This window comes from Megalobrama amblycephala, linkage group LG4 (genome assembly GCF_018812025.1).
Source record: "Megalobrama amblycephala isolate DHTTF-2021 linkage group LG4, ASM1881202v1, whole genome shotgun sequence".
Taxonomy (NCBI): domain Eukaryota; kingdom Metazoa; phylum Chordata; class Actinopteri; order Cypriniformes; family Xenocyprididae; genus Megalobrama; species Megalobrama amblycephala.
This window is the reverse complement of record NC_063047.1, coordinates 33,301,375-33,326,663: the sequence shown is the minus strand read 5'-3', so window position 1 is coordinate 33,326,663 and position 25,289 is coordinate 33,301,375. Positions and strand designations below refer to the sequence as shown.

The window sequence follows — 25,289 nt, the reverse complement described above, 5'->3', positions numbered from 1 at the left end:
TACAGTCTGTTCACTTGCCTTTAATAATGTATTATTTAGGCTAGCAGTTTATGCTATGGTATCAGAATAGTTTAAGTGGGCTAAGTAATAAATGCAAAGTTAAGTTACCCCCATCCAATTTAAAAAAAAAATTTTTGTGCTGATCCGAAAAATGATCCTATCTGTGACGTCATAACCTTGATGTGATCCGAACCATGAGTTTTGTGATCCGTTGAACCACTACAGATTAGTAAAGAAACAAATATCTTAAATGGGATTATAACAAGTTTGCAGTAATGCAAAGATGTTATTTAATTTCATAAAATATTTTAATTTGAAAACGCTGTGCATTTGTTTGCTGTTGTTGCTAGTTTGAGTTGAGAAATACATTTCAGCATTATCAGTAATCTGTGTGTGTATTTTCATTGAGAACCAAGCAAGATGACTCATGATACTATTTGTTTATTATATCGCTATCGCAAATCGCTATCGCAAATCGCAATATTGACCTCAATAATCGCAATATGACATTTTCCCCAAATCGTGCAGCCCTAATGTATATGTATGTGTGTGTGTTACACATGTTTATGATGTAATCTCCTATGTGTATGTTTATGATGTATATACACACATACATATATAGACATACACACACACATATATATACACACATATACATATATATACACATACATATACACACACATACATACACACACATATACATATACACACACAATTATTTAAAACACGCATTATGCTCAGAATGATACCGTTTGCAAAAGTGAACTACGCTGCTTCAGTCAGGATGTGTAAATTTGGAATACAGTCTTTCTATAACAACGCACAAAAACACGAACAAAGAATAACTAAATCAAAAACATATATTAGTTTCATATTTTTATATGAATTATTTTAATTTAGATTAGACAAATATAATATAAATTAATTCAAAACATTTTACATTAGTAAATTAATATTAAAAATGTAATATTTGGTTTAATTTTGCATTTTCTTCACTAAAATTAATGATTATTTCATGACAAAATATTGACTAAATTGCTTATTACCACCAAAACAAAAAACACTGTGATAATGAACACTGTTTTCATGCCAAGCAACCTCATCCATACAGGACCTGTTTTTGCACTACAAGAGAAAAGGGATGGAAAGCATTTGACGCCAGCAATCGTAGCTTAACGCCGTCCATCAGTTGTGCAGCCGTGCCCTCTGGCGTAGACTGGGAGGTCATTTTCTCTTTAACCCTACGTGGATCCCTGCTGTAGCCGTCGGTCCCTCTCAGCTGTTACATATCTCTAACATTTCCTCATCTATAAAACTGGAAGGCCATCTTGTAATCAAATGCCCACACATAGCGGGAAGAGCTTTGCATTGGGTACACAAGGCAACCCGGCCAGTTTCCTTTTGGCGCTGGTCGTCTGAACTCCCACCTACTATCCAAACAGAGGATGTACTCACAGACTCCAACGCTATTCTGGTTTGTCTATCGGAAGAGTGTGAAATACTGGAATGGGACAGATGCCTACAGCTTCTCCTCTACTTGCCCTGGACTATTTATCTTTCGCCTTCTCCCTCTTCGCTTTCATCTCACAGCCATAAAGCTGTCGAACATTTATAATATCACACTCCGATAGCAACGTGTTTCTGATCTGCAAAAGAAGCAATAATCAAAAAAAAAACATTATAAAAAGGGAAGGAATTCAAAAAAAAAAAAAAATGCAATTGCAAAACCTTGGAAACATCTGAAGTTAAAGCATGCAGAAGTCAAAACATATTTAAATATATTTAAAAAGAAAGCTAGAGGGAGAGAAGAGGAGGAGCTTGCCGCTCTGATTGCTTGTGTCTTCTCGTTTCCCAAGCACTGGAAATAACTTCAAAGGGGATCGCAGCCTTGAAGAGAGCACAGATAGAGTTACAGTGTGGCAGCTGGAGAAGCCTTGCAGGTGGGGCCTGCTCTGACGGTGTAATATTATCTCATAAAGGGAGACTGGGCCCTTTTTCAAAGGAGGCGACTTCCTCTCCTTTGTCGTCTAGACAAAAACGATGGAACGACAGTTGCAAAAGTCACCTCTGGCCAACAAAGACTGCAACAACTCTTGCCCAGAAACCATGTACGTACCCAAGAAGCAAAGCACATAGTGCAAATTAGATGACATCATTAAGCACTAACCACAAGCATCTCAGAATTGCTCAAAGTTTGGAGAGAACAGGTTGTGCATTGGTGGCTTTTCAAGGACAATTTGCTTTTATTATCTTTACAACCAACCAAGACATCTGCACACTTCAAGAATTTGGCAGCAACTTTTTATCAGGTACAAATTGTATTAGTTTAGGAGTTTCTTGGGAATCAAATCCATGACCTTAGTGTTACCAGCATGTTTGAGCCACAGGAACGTCTCGAGACCTCTTATGCCATCTCACCGAAAACCATTCACACACTGTCCCCTTGACGACGACATAAGCAAACACATGGTACAATTCAGACCGGAGCGAACACTTAATATCATGTAAATACTCAAATATGCATCATCGAGCCACCAGGGAGGACAGCTTTAGCAGAGGGGAAGTGACTGGTGAGTCTATTATAAGACTGTGAGTAGAGACTGAAACCATCAATGGTGTGAGAAAGATTATGGAGTTGACTACCACTTATAAAAACAAAATAAAAACTACTGAATAGGAACATGATGATTATGAGAAAAGACAGTGGCCGCATCCCTACAATATACAGTAGGCGAGAAATAGTATGTGACAAGAATAGTATGTCTGAATTCATAGTATTCATAAAAGGCATAGGCAAAAAGTACCCGGATGACCAACTTTTTCTGGCGAGATTCTGAAGTGAATCTCTATTTACTAGTGAATCATACTATTTTAGCAGTGGCAAATAAGTACTTATTTTAAATAAGTACCTATTCAAGAGAGTATGCGATTTCGGACGCAGCCAACAAGTTGGGAGCTAAAACATAATCATGTTAATAGTTTAAACAATACTGAATTCAGAAAATGGAATAATTTTCAGTGCTTAGTCGAGCTATGCCACTGGTAGTTCATGATGTTTAAAATTCTATACAAGTTCAATTAAACAAGCAATAGTAGAGCATGATATTGAAAAATATTTGAATGCTTTTGCATTCTCTAGCACTTACAAAGTTGGGTAATTATATTGTATATAATTTGCCGGCATCAGGGAGCCACTATCAATATGTGGGGTATTGAAATTGCTTTTGAATGCACGTTCGCTTTTTACTTTAGCTTTCCAATTCGCAATCTCACATACTCTGTGTAAAGGGAGTGGTGGTATTGACCACACATATTACCAGATAAGATATTTGTCAATGATGCTCAGGATCTGTTGCGCACCAAATCCTCCAACATTGTCTCGTCAGTCATCTCTCCTTACGATCTTCACGATGATGTACTGTAATGTAACCGATTACCACGGCAAGCCTAACCATGTCCCTTTGGGGGCTCCGTAGGATGCGTTATTCATTTTCTGCACTTTTCCGAATTCGGAATTAGGCTTCAGACACATACCTAGTCTTTACAGACACTTTTGATCAATTTAATGCATCTTCACTGAATAAAAGTATTAATTTCTTGCCAAACAAACAAAAAAAAAACTCACAGACTCTTAAGTTTTGAACAGTTCGATAAACGCGTCTCCCAAATGCATAGACATAAATCAATATTAAACTATAATAACATAAACAATTGTCATAAACATTAAAACATTAATTTTGTTCACAATGGAGGTGTTTTTCACCATGCAACAACTTTATCTGTTCACAGCCGCTTTAAACTAATCAATCTGAAGTGCCACATCAGGGAAGTAAGAAAGCCTCATGACAATAATATTCACACTTCAGCCTGTCATACTCCGACCTCTAAGTGCAAAAAAAAGAAAATCCAGCATACGTCAAGAGTTAACGTGACATGATTTATGGACAAGGAAGGCAAAAGTGCATGCCAGAATACTACCACAACTGCTCTTGAAGTTCAGGAGGCGGGTAAATCTGTACCCGGGAGGATTGTAGTCATCAACACCTAGCCTCACCAATGCCTTTGAAGTCCCTCCCTCGCTTTGAAGGTCCCGGCAAAGAGGAATGCCTGCACAGGGCTCTTGGAAAGCCCCCAGAGTTGTGGAATGCGGAGCAAGCCGCTGCCCGGCCTGCTGGAATGCGATTAGAGCGCTGGAACAGACGAGGGCTCTCGCGCCAAGGAATGGCTGCTGCCGCCACCACCAATGGCATAGCACTGGCCCACTCATCACAAAAAAATATTTCATAGAAAGAAAAAATGGGCGAGACAGTGGTAGAGGTGGGTGGAAGTTTGAGCGAGAAGAAGCAAAGAGTCACCAAAAAAAAAAAAAAAAAGGCAGAACATTAAAGGACTTTGATCAGCCACTTTCTGGATTAAAAACATTTCATTATGGAATTAAAGACAATTTGTGCCTTTGAAAACAGAGACAAAGAGTTGACTGAAAATTACAGACTAAGAAATGATGTATTTATAAAATATTATAATCTGGTAATAAAAGTTTAAATGGCCATTAAATGGTAAATATTAAAATTCTATATTATTTTGTCGAAAATTAAGAATTAAATTGTAAAACCTAGAAATCAATCATTTTAAATGTTTCTAGTATATTTAGGCATCACAACATTATAATGTACAGTATTGAACTCTACATGAGTTCATATTGATATTGTGCATCTCTAGTATATTGTGCATCTCTAGTAACAGTCCCAGAAACAACATACAGTTTTTTCAAAGTCCTTTTGGTACAAACATCTGCTAAGAACATAAATAATAAATGAGAAAACTGTGTCACTATAAAAGCAAGTAATACACCTCCATATTTCCACTGGCACAGTAACATCAGGCCAGACTCGAGCTGATCCTTCCCAGAATGAGTAGACTCACTAATCATATTTCCATAGCACTTGGGTTTTACGTGCATTATGAAACAAGTTTCTAGTGTCTTGTTGTCAGTCAAACATTCCAGCAGAACGAGTACCTGTGCTTATCAAGTGCTTGTTTGTGTGGAAAACAAAAGAACTATGCCTTTAAAAACTGATGCGTATATATAGTCTGGACAATTCTATTTATATACACGTCCTCTCCTTCACAAACATACCACACTGAGCGTAACGTCTTACCACTTAAACAAGTGCTGAGACATTGGGTCGGCTCTTGAAAGAGGGAAAGAAAAGCTGGAGATGACTGGGCTGATCCAGGGAGCTCTCTCTTTAAAGGTCACCACCATATAGACCATCTCCAACTGTCTCTTCCGCATCTCATCACAGTAATGACCTTATGAGATCAACGGCATGGATGGCTCAACATGAGCAGGGAATTTTGACGCATGGCCAAGAGATGAAAGGGCTTAAACATTTTTTATGGGATAGTTCAACCAAAAATTTTAATTCTGTCATCGTTTACTCACCCTCAAGTTGTTCCAAACCTGTATGTGCTTCTGTCTTCTGCAGGACGCAATGAAGATAAAGAGTGCAACAGTCAGGTTCCGGAAGTAAAAACATTCACTTTTTTTTCCCTTAAGTAAATGGATTTTTAACAACTTGTAAAGACAAATGATCGCCTTCCAAGTGGTTCCGCACTTTCGTATTCTTCAAAAAGCTTATGCTGTATGTCCTATGCGTTCCCTATTCTAATGGAACTGGCACTGCGTTCATTCCGAATAGGGAAGGCGTAGGACATACAGCATAAGCTTTTTGAAGAATACGAAAGTGCGGTTTTGGCGGAAGCACTTGGAAGGCGATCATTTGTTTATATAAAGCATAAACATTTAAATTTTTTTTAGAAAATGACAGATCGTTTCACTAGACAAGACCCTTATTCCTCGTCTGGTATCGTTTGAGGCCCTTTGAAGCTGCACTGAAACTGTAATTTTGACCTTCAACCGTCTGGAGGCCATTGAAGTCCACTATAAGGAGAATAATCCTGGAATGTTTTCATCAAAAACCTTAATTTCTTTTTGACTGAAGAAAGAAAGACATGGACATCTTGGATGATATGGGGATGAGTAAATTATCAGGAAAATTTTATTTGAAAGTGAACTAATCCTTTAAATATATATGCATATTTTGCATTAAACTTAAAATATATTGTTAATATAAATACAAATCAACAACTTTAAATGAATAGTTTAATAATTTATCATTTATATATTTTGTCATTCGCAGTGCTTCATGGGACTGAAGTTCTTTTCCTCACTAAAGCAGTTGAGTTCCTTTGTCTTTTTGTCCGATTTTCAAATATTTTTTGCTTCCAATAAGTTTGTAATGTTGTTATTCACCTCATAGCTAGTTGGCTTGGTTCACGGCTTATTAAAAGCTTTAACGAAGAGGTCTTGAAGAAACATGAATGAAAAATGAAAAAAAAAAAAAAAAACTTCCAGAACAAATGCAGCTGAAAAAGTGGGCGGGCTCTATTCAGAAGAACACTCTTTGAAAAAAAAACAAACAAACAACAACAAAAAAACAACAGCAACACATTTTTCATAATATCGTCTTATGTGTTCCATGTACAGATTTGGAAAGACATGAGTAAATGATGACTGTTTTCATTTTTAGGTGAGCTACCCCTTTAAACAATGAATAAACTTATAATAAGATGGCAGTACATTACATTCCCTTCACAATTATGACAGCACCGATGCAATTTCACTGGAAAACAGATGAGCTCTTGCTCATGCACAACCTGTTTTCAAAGAAAGCAAAAACATGGTTCCCAAGAGACAAACCAGTCAAAATATCCACCCATTCCCTGACAACCTCACACATACATAACTCGACCGCAAGCATCACCCTCCACCCCTCCACACACACATAACATTTGGCTCAGCTGCAATGCAACCGGCTGAGGTAATTCAGCCCACCGTCAACCAGAGGATCGCAACAAGCAACCCCTGTGCCAATGCCACTTGTCAATCAAAACAACAACCCCAACATGGGCCAGTCATGGAAAAGGGGGTGGAGACTCCATCCAATCACTGGAAGATCCTTCAAAGCTTACTCTAGCCTCTGGACTCAGTCTCAAGTTACAAAGATAAATGCCGGTTGAATGATAGGACTCGAGAATGTGCGGCAATGGAAAACTGCACACTGTACAATCAGAATGTGTATTCTGCACCTCCACAGACTGTGGTTCTCGCTAACCAGCCCCTCCGCCTTTCTTCACTATGCCACTAGGTTAGATCAAGTTTCTGTTGCCTTAGATTTGTTTTCTTAACGAGATTGCCTTATAGAAGAAAACACTTAATTTCCAGGTCAAAGCCTATGGTCTGATTATACACATGGGACTGGACTGAAGAGACGGCTGGATGGAGAGATTCAAAGCCACATGTGGATTGAATTGAAGGTCACGCCCAATTTCATTATGCATGCATTCAAAGTATGCGAGGACATAAGGCAATAATCAATTAATGAGGCATGACATGCAGACTTCAGTCTGTTTTACAGTTTCTAGAATTTCCATAAGACTCCAGAGCACTGACGACACATGATCTCTACACCAGACACAAGCGACGCAATGCGACACAATGAGACAATACGACAAAAGCAAATAGATCCCATTGTAATCAATGATGTTGTCTACACTGGATGCGGAGCGATGCGACAACAAATACCAGTCAGTAAACTGATGTCCTGTTCTTTTTCTGATGCACTTCTCGCTCTACTTCTGATACGAAAGACAAATGGTTTTGCAACGGTCCGTTTGTCGCACCTAGCTATTGCGCTGCGACAGTGATGATGGTCACGTCCGGTGTAGACACAGTGTCAGTATGGATGCTCGATATACACTACTGAAAAGTGTTTGGGGGTTTTAATGTTGAAAAGTTTCTTATTCTCACCAAGGCTGCATTTATTTGATCAAACACACAGTAAAAACAGAAATATTGTGAAATATTACCATTTAAAATATACATTTTTATTTTAATATATTTTAAAATGTCATTTATTCCTGTGATAGCAAAACTTAATAAATATTTAAATATCTTAAATAAATAAATAAATAAATAAATAAATAATAAATAAAACTTAAATATCTTTACTGTCATTTTATCCACATAACTTATATACTTACTTATGGAAAAAAAACAAAAAAACTTTTGAGCCAAAACCAAAATACTGAATGGTAGTATATGGAGATTTTTTTAATCATATCAGTAACTATTGGATATTACATCTTACATGCCAATTTCCCCTATTTCACATTTAGATTAAAGGTGCCCTAGAACTTTTTAAAAAAAGATGTAATATAAGTCTAAGGTGTCCCCTGAATGTGTCTGTGAAGTTTCAGCTCAAAATACCCCATAGATTTTTTTTTTTATTATTTTTTTTAACTGCCTGTTTTGGGGCATCATTATAAATGAGCCGACTCAGGGCTACTGGCCCTTTAATTCTCGTGCTCCACGCCCACGGAGCTCGCGCTTGCCTCAAACAGCATAAACAAAGTTTACACAGCTAATATAACCCTCAAATGGATCTTTACAACGTGTTCGTCATGCATGCGGCACGCATGCATCGGATTATGTGAGTATTGTATGCTGTTATATTGTTTACATTTGATTCTGAATGAGTTTGATAGTGCTCCGTGGCTAACGGCTAATGCTACACTGTTGGAGAGATTTATAAAGAATGAAGTTGTGTTTATGAATTATACAGACTGCAAGTGTTTAATAATGAAAATAGCGACGGCTCTTGTCTCCGTGAATTCAGTAAGAAACGATGGTAACTTTAACCACATTTAACAGTACATTAGCAACATGCTAACGAAACATTTAGAAATACAATTTACAAATATCACTAAAAATATCAAATGTCATGGTTATTATTGCTCCATCTGCCATTTTTCGCTGTTGTCCTTGCTTGCTTACCTAGTCTGATGATTCGCCTGTGCAGATCCAGACGTTACTGGCTGCCCTTGTCTAATGCCTTTCATAATGTTGGGAACATGGGCTGGCATATGCAAATATTGGGGGCGTACACCCCAACTGTTACGTAACAGTCGGTGTTGTGTTGAGATTCGCCTGTTCTTCGGAGGTCTTTTAAACAAATGAGATTTATATAAGAAGGAGGAAACAATGGTGTTTGAGACTCACTGTATGTCATTTCCATCTACTGAACCCTTGTTATTTGACTATGCCAAGATAAATTCAATTTTTAATTCGAGGACACCTTTAAAAATGTACTAAAATGTTTGAAGAGTTTGGTTTCAAAACACTGGTTTAAATTTTTTTTTTTTTAAATGTGTTTCCGCCAAAATCAGTATTGTATCTGGTCGGTATTGAAAAGTAATTCATTAATTTTGCGCAAAATGCAATTTCCGTTGTGTTATTCTGTCATGTTTTCTCCCTTTCTTTCCAAAATGCGACAAACGCCAGTCTCCCTTCTCTGCAGAATGCGATATATCCTCTCAACCAATCACAGCGCACCATTCCACACACTGTAAACAGTAATGGCAGCGCTCTGAATACACCCGGCATCCTAGTTTTCCTTATCTACTTTGTATTTTGTGATCAACCAAAACAGAAAAATGAATGATTTTGAAGGCATTAATGAACCTGTGGTGGTTTCTGCGGTGGGGAAGAAACGTAAGTCATGGAAATGTAATCATTTACGTGAGGAGATTAAGAAGACGAGGCACTCGGGAGGAGGAAAAATGCCGGCTGTTGCTTGTTCCACGACAGCATCAAACTTCTGTCACGGTCCCCAAAACTGAATCACGAACAGTTTTTAAGAGCTGTTTTTAATACCAATGTACTCGGCAAACGTGTTTATTTTAACCGTGCGGTGGCGTCAGATACTCTTTAATCGGTAATGACAAACAGATACATAATTAATTAACATTAACAAGATGACCCGTTGAATTCATTTTGGGAGCGACGACTGAATGTATTTTTAGTCAAATGCCTGTATATGAGATTAGTATCGACAAAGTTCAGAGGCTGTCATATATGTGAATCAACGTACTTTGTTGTGTATTTTCAATATGAAAAATAACTTTTATATTGATGGATTAATTGCAAAAAAAAAAAAAAACGTGTCATGGATTTATTGCATTTTGGAGAAAAAATAATCCGTTTTTATAACAAACCTGTATTAAATATGTAAAACCTTTGAAAGACCAAATCTAGATTTGAATTTTTAAATGTTTTTATAACCAAAAGATACGAAAGTTTGAAACGGTTTTCATCTTGCCGCTTTCTTGGTAAAGAAAACACATTTTTACTCAAATTAATCAAAATGGATTTATAGCGTTTTGTAACCAAACTCTTCATTTATAAATTAACTAACATTAACTAATGTTTGAGAATTGAAGAAATTTTAGTTTGTAGCATTTTATTTTTTTTAAATGTATGGAATTTGAATATTGGCTATATGTGAAAACAATTACTTGGCTTAGCAGTATTATCTAAAGTTGTATTAGTGCATCCCTACTTTTCAGCTTTAGTCTTTGACTGAAGAAGCCAGCTTTTAGGGTTTTTTTTAATTTCTTCCATGTAGCTCCTTTCCAGAAAACTTGAAGGAAACATGGCTTGATGATATTCCAGAGGAAACAAGTGTTATCAAAAAAAAAAAAAAAAAAGCCATTTCCTGGCGTTATGAGAGCAGGACAAGGAAAGGCAGGTAGAATTTAGGAACAGCCGTGGCTTCTGGTATATTCCTTAAGGGAGAATCTTGGACGCCATACATAGCAGAACCGGAAGCTATTTGGAAGCACATCAAAACAAGAATTGTTGTATCAATGCCATGGGTGGAAAGGAACAAAGCGGCTAAGAAAGAGACACGCTCTCATTCTACAGCAGGAAAAATGCAGATTTTAGTAGTCACTGCTTCATTTGATCATAAATACAGTCATTTTAAGGTTAAAGGCAAATAAATCATGTTCAACTGAGCTTTCCCACTGGGAGGAAGTGTAAAATGCCCTCAATCTATTCAGTTACTCATGTAAGGGTGTATATAGAGATCAGGTTGGACAAGTCTCTCTATGCAGGCTAATACAGTTACACCAATATTTCTCCATGAGAAGAGAGATTTGTGGAGAAAAAAAAAACTTCTAAGAGATTAACTCAGACTCAGTGGGGCTGAACTCGACAGTCTGTGTTGAGTTCACTGGTTTGCTCACACCCATCCTACCCATGCATGTCTTTGATACTTGACTATAAGGAATCTGGAGGCGTTGCGTTCACTACAAAAGAAACCTGCACTGCTGGGAGAACAAAAAAGGAGTGAGAACCATGTACGGGTGCCAAGGCTGAGATTTCTCTTCTTCATTCTCCTCCCCACATCCTTTTCCCTCGTCTTCCCTCCCCCATACCAAACACCACCAAACCACTGAATCAGAAACTTCACTCCCCCCCCCCCAATGTTTCCACTTCACCAGCTATCTTATGGGCTCTCTCTCTCTCAGAGTGGCATTAGCATCTGATCTGAGATGGCAAAGGAGAAGAACCACCAATGAAATATTCAACACATCCATATTTGGCTGTTGCTGATGGAGGGATCTAGAGTGGTTAAAGGAGAAGTCTTGGGGGTGGTGAGGAGGTTTTACACCCCTTGGAGAGTTTCTTAAACCCATTACATCAGCTTTTTTTCTGCTTCACAGATTCAGAGGCCTGAGCTTTTGTGAAACCAGAAAATGACCTAAATGGACATTCACTTGGTTGCTGGTGGTTTAACATTTTTTCCAAAAAGTAAGTAAAAGTTCTCTCCTTGGTCCATGGAAACTTATGCAACTTAAGATTAAGTTAATTTGGAGCCACAAGCGTATCAAACAATAAAAGGGAAAATGGAAAACAAAATTCCATTTTGTCAATTCACAAAAGAACAACATAATGTAGACAAAGTAATCAGCAGCAATTACTCCAGTGTTCACTGTCACATGATCCTTCAGAAATCATTCTGATATGCTGATTTGATGCTCAAGAAACATTTCTTACCATTATCAATAATAAAAACGTTTGTGCTGGTTAATAGTGGTGTGGAAACTGATACATGATTTATGATTCTTTGATGAAATGGAAAGTTTGAAAGAACAGCATTTATTTAAAGCTGCGGTCTGTAACTTTTTTTGGTTAAAAATGATCCAAAATCAATTTTTGAGCAACCAGCCAGTGTTCAAAACTATCTCCTTACCTTAACTCGATTCACAACAGTAAGCTAGTAATAATGTTTTATAATAAATCGATACTGGTGGATTTCCGCAGGAAATTCGAGCATGCAGCAGTTAGTCTTTGCGTCATTACGTCACGTCTGTAAACAGAAAGAAAGGAGTCCTAGCTAGACTATGAATATAGGATGCTGTGGGTAGTGCATCATTTATAGCCTTTTCTCACAGCAGCTGCAATAATTAAACTTATCATTTTGATGGTGGACTGTAATCCAGAATGGTCCAAATGACAATCAGTGACAAGTGGAGATTCAGCCTTGGTCAGAAGCGAAAAACTTCAGACTGCGGAGTGGCTACAGAACTAAATGTGTGTATTAGCGTCATGCAATGCTGATGTTGTTAACATTAACAATTTGAGAACAAAGTATAACAACAATAATAACTTGCACGGTTTGATGTGATATGAGCTAAGCGATTGTTAGATTTAGTCACTATTGGCAGCGCGATTTATTGTAGGCTAATGCTTTTCCCCTCATTTGGTCAGAACAAAAGTGGCAGACATGTTACTTGTTCAGATGACATTTTCCGGTGAAAATTCCTACTTTGGTCATACTTCAAGACTACAATCTGTGATTCCGAAGTACAGTATCCACACCGTTATGGTGACTAGGGCTGGGTAAAAAAATTTCGATTTCTCGATATTAATCGATTCTCATATTTACGAACCGATATTGATTCTTAAATCCCTAGAATCGATTAGTCTAGTCTGTTTTCAGTTGATGAATGAGCAGAATATGTAGAATATGTAGCGCCTCCCATCCAATAAATGTTACTTTTGATATGAAGCAAAGTCTCAGATTTCAAATGATGTCCATCTTATGAGATTCAAAAAATAAATACCGTTTTGGCGCTGTTTAATGTGACATGACAGATCGCTTTAGCGCCTCAGTTAAAGAGAAGCGGCAGCACGGAGCGCATGTGAACATTCTCTCCTCCGATTTAATACCAATTACTGTGCGAAATAAACATGACTAAACATCTGAAAGGATGTTAAAATATACAGTACAACTTACCGAAATCCGTATCATGTCTCGTGTAATAGCTCAATCAGCGTTTCAACCTCGGAAAGACGTCAATAAAACAGTTTGTAAACAATGTCACAATGTTACATTTACCTCAGAAAAACATTCAGTGACCATAAACATACATACATATATACATATTCATTATAATTTTTAATGTTCTTCAATATTTAATGCATGTTTGAATAAATTAGTTATGACAGCAGCGATTTAAATGTTTATATTTAAAAAAAAACAAATTGGAGTAGAAATATGATTATGTCATTCTAAACTTTATTTATAATAAAAACATCATTGAGTGCAATTTAAGTGTTTGTATATAAATAAGTTAATTTAACCTTCAATATTATTAGTAGTACCAACTGACTTAAATGTGTAGTTTACAGCATTAGTTGAGATTTTTTTCATCTAGAAAATTTGCCATGTACTGTAACTGAAATACTACATCCAAAATAATCGATATCGAATCGAAATCGTAATCGAAAGCATGTGAATAGTAATCGAATCGAATCGTGAAAATTGTGTCAATAACCAGCCCTAATGGTGACTTACAGCAAACATTAGATTCATCCGAGCTGAGGAGCTGTGCCGATGCACAATGCGCGTAAAGATAATAATTCCGCATATAACTGCAATTGCAGGTTTCAAACAGAGATGGCGACTAAGAAGCAAATCTTACGGACAGCAGTTTTAAATCATAATCTTCTGCAAAATGATAAATGTCACGGTCACATTTGTATTCATTTCTTTCCAAAAAAACCCCCAAAAAACATGAATAGTAATGTATATGTAATATCGTCCTATAAAATCATATGAATATATTGCACATCCCTAGCTAATATCAGATTGATATGGTCAGAAATGGTTAAAACAGACTCAGCTCTGTTAAACACACTGTACATGTTTAAGTCCAATCCAAATTCCGAATGCCTTTCCCAAAAATCACAACAGAAAATGTGGAAAAAGTCTGCAGAAAAGCCTTGCTCATAACGGGACCTCTTTAAAAGCAAATAAAAACCATATCATACACCGGGCCAATGAGACATGAATCAGGACCATTCAAACAAACAAACATCTAAACCTCTTTTCCACTGTGTGCCAACGAATCCCGATCCCTCCATTATGCGCTACAGCTGCCCAGGCAGTCAGACCCCCGCTATCAGTCTTAGGCAGCATTATGGAAACATTGTTGAGGAATGGGATGAATGGTATGGCTTTGATCTCTGGCCGTTGACCTGGCAGGCCCTGGTCCCTCCTCCACGTATGCGGCGGCCCACATCAAAACCCTTCGCTCAGGGAGATCAGCTGCACAGCCAGACCTAATCCCTGCACGAATTTAATCAGCCATCTCAACGACTCACATTACGCTTTTTAATTAGGAAGGAGTCATTGCTTCGGAATCACACCCAGCCGGAGTACTCGCACTGTGTGGACCTCTAAGTCCCTGTGAGCTTATGTCAAATATAAGATTTCACCTTAGGGAGAATAGAGAGGTTTTTTTCTTTGACTCACTTTTTAATAGACTGCAACTCCCTTCCGCCGTAGAATAGGTTAGGCAAAGTCCAAGTCTACATTCCCACCAATTCTTGATTAAGAAGTAGGCTAAATAGCAATTAGATTTTTTTTTTTTTTTCTCCAAATCATGCAGTCCTAAGGACCAAATGACACAGATTCTCAAATTTTGGAAGTTTTTGGTTGCTTCTTGAACTAATACAGATCTTTTGTATCTCTTTTAGTCGCCTTCCACCCTTTGAACAAAGCTGCAGCGGCAGCTATTTGCAGCAACAAGCAAAATCTGTTCCAACACAAGCCTCTATTCACAGGGCCAGCATCCATCAAAGGAGTGTGGGGGGGGGGATCCCATCCTTTCCAACCCATCCAGAAATACTGGAGGAAAAAAGAAAAAAAAAAAAAAAGAAAAAAAAAAAAAAAAAAATCAAAGGCCTCTACAACACCCAAGGCCAGTCATTTTAGTGGATGCCGGATGGAGTGGCCAGTGCCAAAGTGACCATATCAAAAGCCCCCGGGGCCCTGAGTCACCCCCTACAGTGATCAAACAGGGACCATCCCCATAGAGAAAGGAGGGGGGTGTGGGACCAATGACGAGTCAAAGAAAGACACAAACTGATAGAGAGACCAGCAGAGAGGGAGAGCGGGACAGAGAAAACAAATGAGGCCCAGGGACGAGAAACCGACCCAAGGCAAACAGCGAGGGGTAGAACACAAAGACAGCGGTTGCCTGGGAGAGAGGGACTCGCAGCAGAAACTATGTCCAGATCAAGACGCTCGCCGCTGGGCAGGACTGAGTGAGGTGAGCCCTTACTGAGCCCCCGGAGGTCACGGAGAACAAAAGAGCGGAGCACTGGAAAAACAGCTGGCCAGAGCACATCACAAATGAATAAGGAGGAAGGCATGAAAAGAAAGATCAAAAAGAGGGAGGGTTGGAGCAAGCGAGAGAGAAAGGAAAGAACGGACATGGAAGGAAATGGTAAAAAAAAAAAAAAAAAAAAAAAAAAAAAAAAAAGAAGAAACTGAAACCACTTCTCTTAAATGAAAAGCAATTAAACTCCAAACAGATTTTCAAAAATAGCTTTAGTGAAAAAAAAAAAAAAAAAAAAAAAAAAAATCACTCAAACATTGGCCATTTTGATATTTTTGGCATTAGCATCAGCTAATAACATGCCAAAAAACGGCTTTCAAATGTTTTTGGTGAATTCTGAGGAAATATTGTGTAAAATAAGCATTGCTGACATTAAAGGGTTAGTTCATTCAAAAATGAAAATTCTGTCATTAATTTCTCACCCTCATGTCATTCCACACCAGTAAGACCACAAATTAAGATATTTTTGATGAAATCCGAGAGGCATATGACTCGTCCATAGACAGCAATATAATCACAAGTTTCAAGGGCCAGAAAGGTACTAAAGACATCATCAAAACAGTCGACGTGACTGCAGTGGTTCAACTTTAATTTTATGAAGCGACGAGAATACTTTTTGAGTTCAAAAGCAAAACAAAAATAATGACTTTATTCAACAATATCTTCTCTTCCTTGTCATTGTTCTTACGCAGTTGCTGCAGTAAGCACAGTGAAGGCTTCCGTGTTTACGTCCAAATGCCAGCTCAGTATTGGCCAAAGCTGATCACGTGAGCAGCACGACGCATGCGTGTGATGTTGACGCAGGAGCCGACCAATAATGAGTCGCCATTCTGACATTGAACCTGTAAGCGCTGGAGGTAAACTATGTATGAGAATGACACAGAAGACAAGATATTGTTGAATAAAGTTGTTATTTTTGTTTTGTTTTTGCGCACAAAAAGTATTAGGTTTGAACCACTGCAGTCACTTCGACTGTTTTAACTATGTATTTAGTACCTTTCTGGACCTTGAAAGTGGTGATTATATTGCCGTCTATGGACGAGTCATATACCTCTCAGATTTCATCAAAAATCTCTTAATTTGTCTTCCGAAGATAAATGAAGGTCTTACAGGGGTGTGGAATTAATGACAGAATTTTCATTTTTCGGTGAACTAACCCTTTAATATTATTGGTCAACAACTCAAAAAAAATTAAAAAAGATGGATACAAGATGCTTTATGAGCTTTGAAAGGTCAAAAACACTAGGTAACTGATATTATAAAAAGCTTTTATATTTTTATTATATGTTTATAAATTGTGATTATAGATATATAATATTTGCCAAAATTGTGCAACCATACAAACAAGCACAATAAAAATAAAAATAAATAAATAAATATATATATATATATATATGCTTTTTATAATATCAATTACTACCTAGTGTTTTGACCTTTCAAAGCTCATAAAGCATCTTGTATCCATCTTTTTTTTTGTGTGAGTTGTTGACCTATATATATATATATATATATATATATATATATATATATATATATATATATATATATATATATATATATATATATATATATATATATATATATATATATATATATATATATATATACCAAATTATCACAATTTTTATCAATATGACTATAATAAACAACAAATATTATTATTATTATTTTTATTATTATTATTATTATTATTAAATATAAACAAAATAATATATATTACTATTTTTATAAAAAAAAAAAAAATCATACCACTATTACTATTGTAATATTTTACTTTAAAAAAAAAAAAAAAAAAAAAAAAAAAAAGTATTTCTTACTACTACTACTACTACTACTACTACTACTACTACTTTTTTATATATATATAGTACAACTGTACAATAAAGGCAACACTTAAAACAAGATGGCAGCAGTTTGATCTAGACTGTGTTCTGGAGATGTCCATGTAGTGGAGCTTTACCACATGTGCATCCACTCATATGGGTGAGGTGAGCAAACAAAGCTTACGGGAAGCGGACACCACAATAACAAACTGACTTACACTTGAACACACACCACAACTTCAAGCATTGAGCACATCTTAGTAACAAACACTACAAACATACACACACAATATCATACAGATGTAAAGCAGATTCTTTTTGGGATAAATTTAAACAAATTATTGATAATTTTCACCTTGTGTTCAATGTGTTCACTCCAAAAATATTTACTCTATATGGGTCACTATTTATTCATTTTGGATTAAATAAAATTGCATTATGTTGGTCAGAATTCACAAAAACAGACGGGTATGGTTTTAGTCAGACTAAAGTAGAGGTATCCAAAGTCAGTCCTGGAGGGCCACTGTCCTGCAGCGTGTAGCTTCAACCAGGAGCAGGATAAAACACCCCTAGACTAAAGTGTTTAAATGCCATTTTTAAAAGACAAATCACTGCTTTAGTCTTACTGAAACAGAACTTTTAAAGTGCATGTAAACGCTAAAAGGTTTAAAAGAAAAAGGCAGCTTAAATCCCAGAGTTTGTGGAGATACCGAAAAGATGAAAAGACACCAAGAAATCTACCACAAACATAAACCAGAGCAGATACAATTCACAATCCTCAACCACCACAGTTCCTTTACGAAACAGGCCTTTACTCCTAAGGAAGGTAGAAGGTCTTCTCAGGTTAGCAGTGGGCTGGACACGGTCGGTCCACTGAATTCCACCAAACATTTGTATAGCAGCAAAGAGAGCAGGCTACACAAACAGTGCTTTGTTCAGATCCAGAATGCTACAGAACCCCCTGCCAAAGGTAAGCCAAGTATGTCTGCTTGGCAAACACAGAGAGCACCGAGAGGTCTGGGGAAGAGAAGCGCTTCAAATGCTCAAGAGTTAAACATCAATCTTCTCAACAATGTTCACATACATACACACACTAAACGCAGGAAGGATCAGAGGGGGCCGTTTTCTAAAGGTGGGCTAATGGTCAACTACCTCTGAAGGTGATATGGCCGGAAAATGGGTTTTTCAACTTTAAAGCTAATTTACTCTTTGTAATGAGCAACTCATTCTCTGGACTTGCAGGTTGAAGGCAATTATGTCCCATTTGTGGACAAATCGTTCTTTTGATCAGGTTCTTGATAATGATTTGCTTGAACCGATTTGTAGAGCATTTGCAAGTCGCTTGACTGTATGGGAGAACTTGATTATGTCAACCACCTTACAGTTTTACTCTCAAACAACACTGGCCTTACAAATGATTCGCCATTGCAATCAGACCTCACTATGTTGAACAACGACCAATAATATTTTTTAAAATAAAAATATATATTTTTTAAAAATACACTTATTAAATCAAAATTCTGCAGCAAGTTTGTTTGTGTAATTTCAAGTAACTAGGGTTGTAACGGTACAAAGTAGTCATGGTTCAGTACGTACCTCAGTTTTGGGGTCACGGTTTGATACGAGTTCGGTAAAACAGGAAAACGCAACAAATCCCCCCTAGGTTTCTTTTCATTTATTCTTTTCACTTTCATTTATTTACAGTTTGTTACACTTAGCGGCATTTAGTCCCCCCTGAGGTCGTTGGTACAGTACGGCCTCCTTTAGTGTATTAAAGGGTTAGTTCACCCAAAAATGAAAATAATGTCATTTATTACTCATCCTCATGTTGTTCTACACCCGTAAGACATTTTCGGGATACGCATATTTCATCACTGGACTGTAGTAGTGAGACTTCCACTAGTCATGACACAAATTGGCAACTTAAAAGCAACTTAAAATACTCAAATTTATGGCCATACAGATGAGAGTAAGACACCATTCAAAATTGTCTATTTGTATTTGCGTAAACTAGGGCTGGGCGATTTTTCCGATTTTTCAGATTAATTCGAATTTAATGTTTTGACTCAATTTTATTTTACTAAATTTTAAATCGCGATTTTGAATGAAAATGTTAGCAAGTGTTACAATTAGACATGTTGACAATACAGCAATGATAACCGTATTAGAAGAAAATGATCCGACCTCATGATGGCGCCGGCACGCCTGATTAACCGCTCTCATGTGACGCTCTATGAACGTAGAACACATCACTATTCTTAAGCGGCTGTTCATTCAGAAATGCGTTATTGCGTTATAGAAATGAGAAAAAAGTCAAAGTTATTAAACGCGAGTTGAGCTTTTTTTTTTTTTACCGCCGTGTTTTTAGAATGCCATTTCATGGGTGAGACGCTGCAAAAGACGAGAGACAGGACTACTACTGTAAAGGACTACTACTGTATGTTTGATATTTCATGTTTGCATGATGATGACAGGCTGAAAGCTGCTGTTGTTTTCTGTTTTTACAAAGCATTTGCTGTTAATAATAGCCTAATACTGGTGTTATTTATTGCTTTTTGGCTAAGAAATATTTAGCATTTTCTTATTTTATATTATTTCTGAGTATATAGAATGAGTAAATTTGTACAACATTTTCCTTCATATTTCAGGCATATTTCTGCAAAGATATTTAACAAATTGTTTTACATTTACACCATGTTGATCACTTCATCTGTTGTGCACTTGGAATGGAACTTTTTTTAACCAGATTGTTAATAAAGAGAATGTTACTTAAAGCATATTGTAGTTAAGTTTTTAAGTTGACTAGTTAAACAGTAAAAAATAAAATTGAAATCAAAATCGTAAATCGGTCAATCGTTCTGAAATTTATTTTTAAATTTTTTTGCCATATCGCCCAGCCCTAGCGTAAACTCACAATAAAAACAAAACATTTTGCTTTTGTAAAATAAAGAAGACAAACAGAATCCTGCTTTAGGACTTCCCAGTTTCCTTTCCGTGAATTTTGTGGAGCGTGTCACAAAAATTAATCGATACTCAGTGTATAGGCTACTAGGAAGCTCTTGCGTGCCATCTGAACTCTTGTGTTGGGGTGGTGCATAGATTGTCTCTTCTACTCTTTATCCTGTTGTGACAGTTAGCAAACAGTGTTGCATTACCGCGTGCGCCCCTTTCTGGATTGAAATGTGGATCGCCAGTGACTGACTGTATTCGTCGTCTGACTATATGCACTAAACTGTGACCTCCGTACCATGACGGTACAGAACGAATACATGTACCATTACACCCCTACAAGCAACGGTTCCCTTTTTAATCAGACTTAAACAAAAAATTATTCTGTACGATTCACTGGGTGAGTGAGTCTGATGATTCAAACAAGTCTATCTGAAAGATTCATGAAAACACTCACATTTGGGCTGCACGATTAATCGGACAAAAAAACAAACAAACAAAAAAAAACATTGAAATCGCACTTAAATGATTTGGCTTAGAGCTATTATGAAATCACAAAGCTGCGATTATTTTTTTTATGCGTGAGATGATTTTTTTATCTGTGAGATGATGTGGCTTCTTACACAGAATAAGCATATACATCACTCTAGAAGTGACTTTTGATCTATATCTTTACCACAAAACATCTTACCAAGTCATCCAGAAGAAATCACAAACCACTAAATGTCACACGTCCTGTGCCATGTTAACATTGGCCAATGTTTCAATCATATTTTATTCATGAAAGCATGTGAAGCCATTAATAAACCCTGAGGGACAACACAAGCTGAAATCGACCATCTGTCTGTCACTTTCACATATACCTTTTGACATCTTGCCATCAACTCCACCCCAGCCTTGATGACAATCGTATCTGACAGATGTTTGTATTTAGCCCCCAGCACTTGCCTAGGTGAGCAATGCATCATGGGAGCTCAACAATGGAAAACAGAACAGGTTTCTTGCTAATGAATTTCTACCAACATACCCCATGATGTGGTTTTAACAAAACGCAGTAAGAACATTTATCTGTTGAAAAAGTTCAACTGTTATTTACAGTTGTTCAATGTATTTCAATGAAATTCCAAGGCGAATTTTTGCGCAAGCAAGAAGCAATGCTGCTCATTAGCAAAACTAACTAACGGATGAACCTGGTTGTCAAGGCAGTAGTCAAGCACACCAAATACATTAGTGTATGAAACAAGGAATCTAAAATATAATGTGACAAGTTCTGATATCAAGTCCATATCAACAATAACAATGTTTCCATCCAAACTGTGAATTTATGTGAAAAATCAATCAAACATCGCAAAATCACGGACCTGGTGGTTGGAAATATATGAGATAGGCAAAAAAAAATTTGAATTTAAATTCTTTCGCGTTCATTTGCAAAACGTTTGCATTTTCTTGCAAATGTATTGCGTTCCTTTGATTCGCAAAAGTATTGTGTTCCCCTGAAATATATAAATGCGATTCAAGGGAATTATTTAGTAACAAACAAACAAATCAGTTTGGTGTATCCATCAGAAGCAAAACATTGCATACTTTATGACTAACCAGTAAATGGTACCTTACAATACTCTAACACCTTTGACCTTTTGGAGAAACCCATAAAAATACTAAGATATTCATTACCTGTAGTCACATGACCTGCTGTATTTGTTATTAGTGCAGTTTACCTGATGCTTCACAGCCATACTTGAAGTGTGAAAATAAAAACGCAGACAGCTACACAAAGAACAGACTAGCTATTGTAGTCACTACCATCATCCTGTATCCCTTACACCCATGAGCTCATTTTCCTCCCTGGCCTCACGTCTCTATCAGCGTCTGTACAGAAGACTCTGTTCATACTCACACAAAGAAAGAAGTGAGAGACAACCATCCTCGGCATCTCAGGCATTCTGATATTCTTTAGCGATACCGGCTTAGTGGCCTGCGCACCCTTCGTCTACCCTCTTAAATCCTCCATCCACATTTTCTCCTGGGATAGGTGGTACTCAAACTGGTCCTTGCTAAGTTTCATTTGGGAGATGTGACTGATTCAAGTGGACAAAACTTATGGAAATTTATTTCCACCAAAATAAACTTGACAACTGCAAGTTTGTATTTTTGCAATTGCAAGTTATAAATTCATAATTGTGAGTTTACATCTCACAAATTTTTCCCTTTTTCCCCCTCGTAACTCTGGGTATATATCTCGCAATTTGACTTTTTTCCTCAGAATTCTGAGTTTACATCTTGCAATTTTTACTTTTTTTCCTCAAAATTCTTGGTTTACTTCTCGCAATTTAGATTTTTTTTCCTAATTCTGGATTTACATCTCGCAATTTACTTTTCTCCTCAGAATTCTGAGTTTACATGCTTAAATTTTGACCTTTTCTCAAAATTCTGGGTTTACATCTCCCAATTTTGATTTTTTTTCCTTGTAATTCTGGGTTTACATCTCCCAATTTTGACTTTTTTTCCTTGTAATTCTGGGTTTACATGTTGCAATTTTGATTTTTCTTCTTCTTCTCGCAATTCTCGGTTAACATTTCGCAATTTACTTTTTCCTCAGAATTCTGGGTTTACATCTTGCAATTTTTAACTTTTCCCGAAATTCTGGGATTACATCTCGCAAGTTTGAATTTTTTTCCTAGTATTTCTGGGTTTACATCTCGCAATTTTGACTTTCTGGTAATTCTGGGTTCGCATCTTGAAATTTTTACTTTTTTTCTCAATTTTGGGTTTACATCTCGCAATTTTGACTTTTTTCTCCCAAGAATTTTGACTTTTTTTCTCCTCAGAATTCGGAGCTTATATCTCGCAAGTTTGACTTTTTTGCTCAGAGTTCTTTTACATCTCACAATTCATTTTTTTTTTGTTTGTTTCCACGACATAAAAGTAAAAAAAGGTAACTAATTTTTTCATCTCAATTCAGACTTTCTTTCACACAATTCTGAGTTTATATCTCAAAATTCAGAATTGCAAGAAAAAGTCAGAATTGAGAGATGAAAACAGCTCATTATTCTTTGGTGGAAACAAGCTTCCATATAAATGAATATATGTGTGGATGCTAAAGTATACTAGAATTGCAAAAGCAAAAGTCTGTGATCTAAAGCATACAAATTCAACCTCTTCCCCCTCCCACTCGCCATTCAGCTTATCAGAGGCTGATCTCCGGCATGCCAAGAGGGGCACATACCATTCGCTTTGGCCCATCCTGTGAGCTCTCTCGTTGGCAAGAGTGGCCCTCTCAGCCGCTTTGATGTGCTGATGGTTCGGTGGCTTGCTCTGCAGCTGGTGATAGCATCAGAGCAGGCCTCTCTTGGGCCTGTGTGCCATGCTATGATAACAGGAGGGTTGATAAGAGGAAATACAAGCTGTCATGAGGAACACATTGAGTTGGATGCCAAGCTGACAAATCAGAGGGGCAGCAAAAGATGCAGAGAAAAACAAAGATAGAAGACAATGCAGGGGTGACAAAGCAATGCAAATGAGGAAAAAAGACCCATGAAAATGTTTGTCTGACACGTCAACGTGTGTTGCTTATGCAGTGGGTAATTTTTCAGACTACGCCACAAATCTATTCAACAACCGATGCATAGACACTACATTTTTCCATTACAATCCATTACACCTAGATGTACATTACAATCAATCAATCTTTATGGGACTTGAACCAGCAACCATCCAGGCACCAAATCTGAGCTTTACCTACTACCTCAAACCACCCAAATAGGCTCGCAAGCATTAAGACTAACAAGCTAACATGAGGCAAAAAGAAACGCCAGTTTTAACGTCGCTCCAGAGATTTTCTCCCCAATGTCCACAGCAGTTCAGCTTTTCAAGCTAAATCTAAAAGGACACCGAGGTAACCTGAATTTGCAATAAAGTCATAAATTAAGTAGGAAAATTCACTTTGGTGGTGTAACTGGGTCACCACAACCTTCTACCCTCTAATGGTCCAAAATATTCAAGCAAAGACTTACGTACCTTGAAAGTCACATTCTAAATTCAGTTGGAAGAGCTAGACACAGGGCCAACCTCAAAGCATCAACATAATAAAATATGCTATAAAAAATACATTAAATATGCAAATAATACAAGCATTCTAAAACAATCCTTGCATGTTAGTCTAATTCTGAACGAGTTAGGCCTATACAGAATAATATTATGTGACACAGCTGGCAAGAGAAGCGGCACAGATACATAAAAGCACTAAGAAAAATAATGTGCAAATGTTTAACTCTGTAAAATAACCATTTAAATATCTACAGCCTCGCGTGTCAACTCAAGCAAGTGGTGACCGATGCATAGACAAATATATGGATAATGATACAATGGAAAAACTATATGACGCATTTAAAAAATTATAGAGCAAAAAGTATATAGAGCAAACATCTGGAACAACAAGAAGCATATCGCTGATGCTTAAAGTTGGCATAAAATGGAAATTGTGATTGTCTTATGTTCTCTATTATGACATATACACACTGCATCAAGAAACTGCATCAAGAAGAAAAAAAAAAAAAAAGTAGAACGGAACTTGATTTTGTCCATTGGGAATTGATTGGATCGTTGGGCTGTTGTTTGCTAACTGCACATCATTAGAGAAGAGATGTCATTGTGAGGGGAGGGGAAGTTAATTATTTGTAATAAACACTGCAATATTCCATAAAAAAATAAAAACTGTCAACTCTGATTTCATGGCGACTTTAAAGAGAAACTCCAACTATACTAAATATAGGCTACATATCTCAGACACATTAGCACTACCTGACAGATCCAAAAAAAAAAAAAAAAAAAAAAAAAAACATACAAAGCCATGTTTAAAAAAAAAACAAAAAAAAAAAACAAATTGCACTTCACAGATCAGTAAATCGCAAAGCCAAA

At 36.9% G+C, this 25,289-nt stretch overlaps 1 protein-coding gene across 2 annotated transcripts in view; it reads right to left on the bottom strand.

The window, feature by feature from the left end:
* The window catches only part of znrf3 (zinc and ring finger 3), an 86,965-nt gene that overhangs the window by 40,323 nt on the left and 21,353 nt on the right, over positions 1-25,289 (bottom strand). Inside the window, exon 1 of one of the 2 annotated variants that reach the window (XM_048188947.1) lies at positions 8,903-8,946. The exons of the other annotated variant lie outside the window; for it this stretch is intronic. The gene's annotated coding sequence lies outside the window, so the exon portion shown is untranslated. Of the gene's footprint in view, positions 1-8,902; positions 8,947-25,289 lie in introns of those variants that run through there. 2 annotated transcript variants of the gene reach the window in all.